The sequence below is a fragment of the Crocodylus porosus genome, unplaced genomic scaffold (assembly GCF_001723895.1).
Source record: "Crocodylus porosus isolate Cpor-Errol unplaced genomic scaffold, CroPor_comp1, whole genome shotgun sequence".
In the NCBI taxonomy this organism is placed as follows: Eukaryota; Metazoa; Chordata; order Crocodylia; family Crocodylidae; genus Crocodylus; species Crocodylus porosus.
In genome coordinates, this window is record NW_017728886.1 from 163,200,102 (window position 1) to 163,206,082 (window position 5,981).

The 5,981-nt window shown below is 46.8% G+C and overlaps 1 protein-coding gene across 1 annotated transcript in view; it reads right to left on the minus strand.

Moving 5' to 3' along the window:
* The window catches only part of KCNG2 (potassium voltage-gated channel modifier subfamily G member 2), a 100,383-nt gene extending 94,863 nt beyond the window's left edge, over positions 1–5,520 (minus strand). Inside the window, exon 1 of the mRNA XM_019544666.1 lies at positions 5,429–5,520. The gene's annotated coding sequence lies outside the window, so the exon portion shown is untranslated. The remainder of the gene's footprint in view (positions 1–5,428) is intronic.
* Positions 5,521–5,981: the final 461 nt, after the last annotated feature.

The window sequence follows — 5,981 nt, forward strand, 5'->3', positions numbered from 1 at the left end:
AACTCTTGGTGACCTATAGTAGTCTCTGAGCATGCTTAATTAGCTGATGCATATTTACCCCTCCACCCTGCATACTTAAGTAGTTAATTATAACATACATGCGATGTATGTAGTGATGTGACCACATGTATGCTTGTATGAAACACCTTTTGTGCCATCTAATGAGTGTGTGTCTGTGATTTTAGTGGCCTCCAGAGAAACGAACCGATTTAAGCATCACCAGGACCACCTTAGTCTCCAGTTACTTGTAAAGGGGTTTAAGTCTTCAATGGGCAGAATTACAGTGCTGTGAACGCAGGGCCATTCCCCACCAGGTGGACTCCTGGAGGCAGTGGGACTCCTGTGGAAGTAATGTACTCTCTCATCCTCAGTAATGAGGAGAGTCTGACCCATGGTCTCCTGGGGATTGAGGAGAAAGTCATTTACACATAATAGGATGGCTTAAAAAAAAAGAATCACTGACTATAATAGCAACAGCTTGAGACTTCTGCCATCCTTCTATCTCCATCTGTCAAAAGTCCCACAGAAATGCATGGAGTTCTTACACTGTGAAACAATGTCCAGTGTGAACAAAGGTGGCACAATTGGGCCTTCTATACAGTTTCTAAATGGAATACAGATTCTGAGGCAACACAAAACAAGAGTACAACTCACAGCTCCCCAGTAACACAAAATCTGAAGTAATTCTGAGTTGTCCAGGATAATTAACAGATACCCAAGAAGGCCTGACTGGTACAACACAAAGCATTTTAGTCCATTGATTTAAACAAAAAAAGGTGTAGTAATCAATCTGACCAAGATATTAATCTCACGAGAATAATTTGCAATTTATAACTCAAAAGTGACATCTCAATTAAGCAAATAAAAAGCTCAGTGCAATGCAACGCAATGCATCTGAGATGCTTGGAGACGTGCCAGGCCAAAAGCTCTTGTAGTTCTCTCATTTGTGCCACTGTTAGAAGAAATTCAAAGTGGAACTGATACCCATCAGGGAAGTTTTTTCTAGAGTGGGTAAGTAGCTTAGGAGCCTAAGTTCCATTTTCAAGTGACTTTGGATAATTAAACACAATCAAGCACCTAACTCTCATGGAAATAAATAATTTAGTGGGAGTTAGCTACCCACCTCTCTTGAAAAAAGCAGAGCCTAAATATCCAATAGGCTCATGTCTTCATCACTAGGCAACTTAATACTTTTATAAGTCTGCCAGTAAGTACCCAAGTCCCTTTTGAAAATGACACCTGGGATCCTAAATCACTTGGGCTCTTCTGAAATTGTAATCCCCATTCAATTGCATTTCACTTTTTGCACTCTCTCTATCCAGGGGCATAACAATTCAATTATTTCAGGACAGATTATATCTAATTCTTTTCCCCTTGGCAAGAAAAAGACAAAACTCCATCCCACAGTCCTTACGCAGACAAAAGGTTTCCTGTTTGGGAAGTGCACCCAGGATTTTGCTTCCCTGCTATTATTATCTATTCAGTCTTACTGTGCCTTCGTCTTGTTTTGCAAGTCATTGAGAACAACTACACAGAAAGAAGAGAGATGTTGAAGCAGCAGAGTAAAGGATCTTACTACTGATCCAGGGGCTTTAATGTAAACCTTGCTCCAAAGGTTGCCCCTTAGATCCAGCTGTAAATGGGTATTTTAGTCATTTTACTTGGTGAGTCAAGGGTGGCTAGCTATTACCTTAAGTGTTGCTAGCTATAGACACTAGTGTGTTTTAAACAGGCTAACTAAATTGGTTTGATAACCTTTTTAGATGCAGAGAGGAACAGCAAGGAGCACTAGCCATTTTGGATGGTCTTCCAGTTTAGTGGGGGCTCCTTAAACAAATAAACTGGGAACTTCTACACAAAACGGAGTGCAGAATTAAGTGATATCTACTTAAAAACAAAGAAAAAACATCTAAATAGGAAATGGCTATTATGCTTTAATTTCACAGCCTAGTTTGTTCTACACAAGCTTTTTTGCATAGACAAGCTCTGAGGCATCACAAGAAACTATGTAATCAGGAACACTAATGGTCATCTCTAAAACCTAATCCCAACATGCTCTAGTTTCAGTGCAAAAGTAGAGAGAGATTCTCTGGAAGCAGTCTCTTTGATTTTTCCTAAATCCTACTCAGGTATATAGAGGTAATATCCCCAAGGCTTCACCACAAACAAGGAGGGAAGACTGAGAAATGTGATGAAAAGCATCTTTTAACACCTTGTCCACCCAAGAAATTTGACAATCCCCTCAAGGTGTAAAGCTATTGGGAAATGGGAGCCATTAAAAACAGAACAAACAAACAACCCCAAGAGACAAAACTGCATTTAGGATTACACTCCACAACTGGATTTTTGCAGGTGCAGAGGTTTGCTCCAAGGGGTGTGCACCCAGAGATTCAAATGCAGGACCTGGCCATTCAGATATATGTTAAGCAGAAAGCTCTGCATGAACACCTTAAAAACCATCTCATGATTAAGCCCATAAAATGACAGACATCTACTGACAATTACTGAATGTGTTATTAGGCATCAAGCCAGAGGCTTAAGGCCAAATCAGATAACTGTAATCACCTCAACAAGGCATTAATTCGCTTAGGTATGCACAGCCTGAAAATATGTGGTGATTCTGAAATAATTTTTAGAATGATAGAAGTCTGACTCTGGAATTATTCACAATGGCTGACATTTTGATCATCAAAATAAGAGCAACTGTAGTGGAAATAAATTTGAGTCTATTAACCCCCCCCAGCACTTCCCCCCATTACAATGTGTAAGACGGTGTGATAGGATTGGCACCCCCCACACACCCTGCTGATTCTTTACATTAGTCATACGACATCTGGTCTGGTCTTCCTTGTTTTGCTGGAAGTCTTTCGAGGACTTAAAACCATGTGAACTGGGGGGGGGGGCGCTTTTCAGCCCTTACCTGAATGGAAAGAAGTGTCAAATGTTCAACAATAGCTTTTCTAGTAACTTTTTAATTTCTTGCAGTTATACAAACTGTAACAAAAGCAAATAAGCAATGCCTTAGAGGAGCTGAACAGACACTTCTTTTTCTCTCTTTAAAGATCACCTTTAAGTCATTTCAGAGCCATAGAAATATTGTGGACTACAAACGGAATGGAAAGACACATCTCCCCTCTGGAATAGTACTAGTGTTTTGAAGTTGTACTAAAAGTTGTCCCATATGTAATTCAGGTGGGGTTTACCATTTCTTAGTGGACTTGGACAATCTTTCTCTTAAGAACCAGAGACTTATGTAAAATATAAGCAACTCTAGAACAAAAATTGGACCCAACTGAGAGCCCACCTTTTCAGAAAGTAGCCAAGCAGAACTTCTAGCAGCCAGAAATAAGGAATTTCTTCTTCTGATGCATCTTAATCAGAGTTTTCAGGACAGATGCTGAATACACAGCACAGTTAAACAACAATACCAACCCTAGTAGTGATTCTCTGTTTTCAGACCAGTCTTGACAAGGATGCCAACACTGTACATATACAGGATTTAGTAATGTATTAACATGCATCAACAAATGCGACAAATATAACATCTCTCTGACTTGGAACAAACATTTGTTTAGTGTCTATCATAAATAAACTATGCTAATTAACACCGTATTAAAGAGAGGAATGATTAAAAGTTCAAGTTTAGACATATCTCGAGGCAAAATGCCTTTGAATTCAATGTGAGAAGCAAGGCTTTCTTAGGATGGTAACTCTTATTGGACCAACTGCATAGCTGAAATTGAAAGCTTGTCTAACTCTAATGCAAGACATTCCTCAAAGAGAGCTTGTCTAATTATCCCAACTGCAGTAAGTCCAGTAACTGGTCTCATCTTAAGAAATCTTTCTGTTTTACACCATTTCTGAACCATGACAGCTATATCACTCTTACACTGGAAAAAACAAGGGGTTGCTTCTACCTAGTTGCAAACCAAGTTACAGTAGCTTTATTTCAACTGGCGTTGGGGGAACTGCCCCCCCTCCCCACACACACACCTTTTCTCACTAGACCAAAATGCCATAATGATGCCCTGTATCAGTTAACCAAAAACTGACCTTTGTGCCGGGAATCCTAGCAGAGCGAGCGCTCCCTCACCAAACAGTGTCAAAAGCCGAGTCAGTTACTTTTCAAGCAGTTGAAGGTTCAAGCAAGGTTTCAAGGCAGAAATGGCAAGGGAGTTTAAAGCCCTCAATCCTCAAGGTGTGTCTATGTGGAGGCAGGGGAGGAAGAGGTAGACTCATAGAAAATGAGTGTTGGACGGGACCTCAAGAGGTTATCTAGTCCACCCTCCTGCTCCAAGCAGGACCAGCCCCAACTATCTCACTCTAGCCAAGGCTTTGTCAGTCCCCATCTTAGAGAGCTCTGAGGCTGCATATCCTCCCACCTCTTCAGGCAGGCACCCTGCCTGCCTGTTCCAGGGCTTTACTATCCTCCTAGTGAGAGAGGGACTCAAATACATCTTGAATTAAGCCATTACCCTTGGTCCAGGACTGGAGGTGCTGCTCACTGAAGGCAATGAACTTGTAATGTCTCAAGACAGAAGAACCGGACAGGGATGGGGGCCCTCGAGTCCACGGTCAAGTCCTTTAGAGCCCAGAACGAGGCAGCTCTGCCTCGGCCGGAAGGAAGCGACTCTTCCCCTCCACAGGGCACTGGTGAGGCCACATCTGGAGCACGGCGTCCAGTTTTGGGCCCCCCACTACAGAAAGGACGTGGACACATTGGAGGGAGTCTAGCAGAGGCCAGTGAAAATGGTGAGGGGGCTGGGGGGACATGACTTTTGAGGAGAGACTTAGGGAACTGGGCTTACTTAGTCCGCAGACATGATTTCACAGACAGCAGGGCTGGAAAGGTGAAAGCGGAGAGGGGATTTAATAGCAGCCTTCCCCTCCCTGAAGGAGGGCTCCAGAAAGGATGGAGCTGGGCTGTTCCAAGTGGGGGCAGATGACAGGACAAGGAGCAGCAGTCCCGAGTTGCAGCGGGGGAAGTTTAGGTTGGATATTCGCAAAGGCGCTCTCCCGAGGAGGCTGGCGAAGCAGGGGGCCGTGGGATCTGCATCCCTGGAGGGGTTTAAGACCCTGGGCTGGGTTGGTCTCGGTGGGGACGGTGCGGCTTGGAGCACGGGGGGTGCCCGCCCGAGGAGCGCCCTCCCCCACGCTGCGACTCCGGGCTTTGTGGAGCGGAGGAGAAGACCCCTCCCCCCGCCGCGAGATGGGGGCAGCCGTCCCGGCGGGAAGGCTCTGCGTCCCCGGGGGCAGGGGGACGTCGCGTGTGAACCAGGGGCTCGCCCCGCCGAGTTTGCCGGGTGCCGAAGGGGCAAAGCAGCGCGGAAAGTTCCCGCCACCGCAACCCCCCTTCCCTCCCCTCCCGCAGGTGTCTCGCAGCCGCCCTGCCCCGGCTCTAGGGGCCGCCTTCCCGCGCCGGACCCACCTCCGGGCGCGGCACCCGGGTCCTGGCTCCGCTTCGCAGCCCCCGAGCCCGCAGCGGCTCCGCGCTCCCGATCCGGGTCCGGCAAACTTGCCGCTCGCTCGCTCCCGCCCTCCGCCCCGCGCCTCCTTCCCCCGGCGCGCCCGCCTCCCGCGGACGCCTCGCTCGCGTCCCCCCAGCCCTCCCCCGTGCCCGCGGGCTCTCCCTCTCACGAAGAAGTATTTCCTCAACTCTTGCGGCAGAGAGATCCCACTGACCCCGACAAACTCGTCTGCCTGTGACCTCGGGCACGGCCGCAACCTACCCCCCGAGAAGCGCCAGGCTCTCCAGCTAGTCGGTGTTTCCAAGCGCTGTCAGGCTGGAGCTGGGTAGCTGCTTTTCCTAGCTGGACGGAGTCCCCTGAGCATCCCTTGGCACGCGTGACCCCGCCGGATAAATGTATCGCCAGACTCGCTAGTCAATGGTGCGATCGTCAGCTTGGGCTTGCGGCCAGCATGACATTTATTGCAGGATTAACCAGTTAAAGGTGTGATTAGGGTGGCCATCACAGAGGACA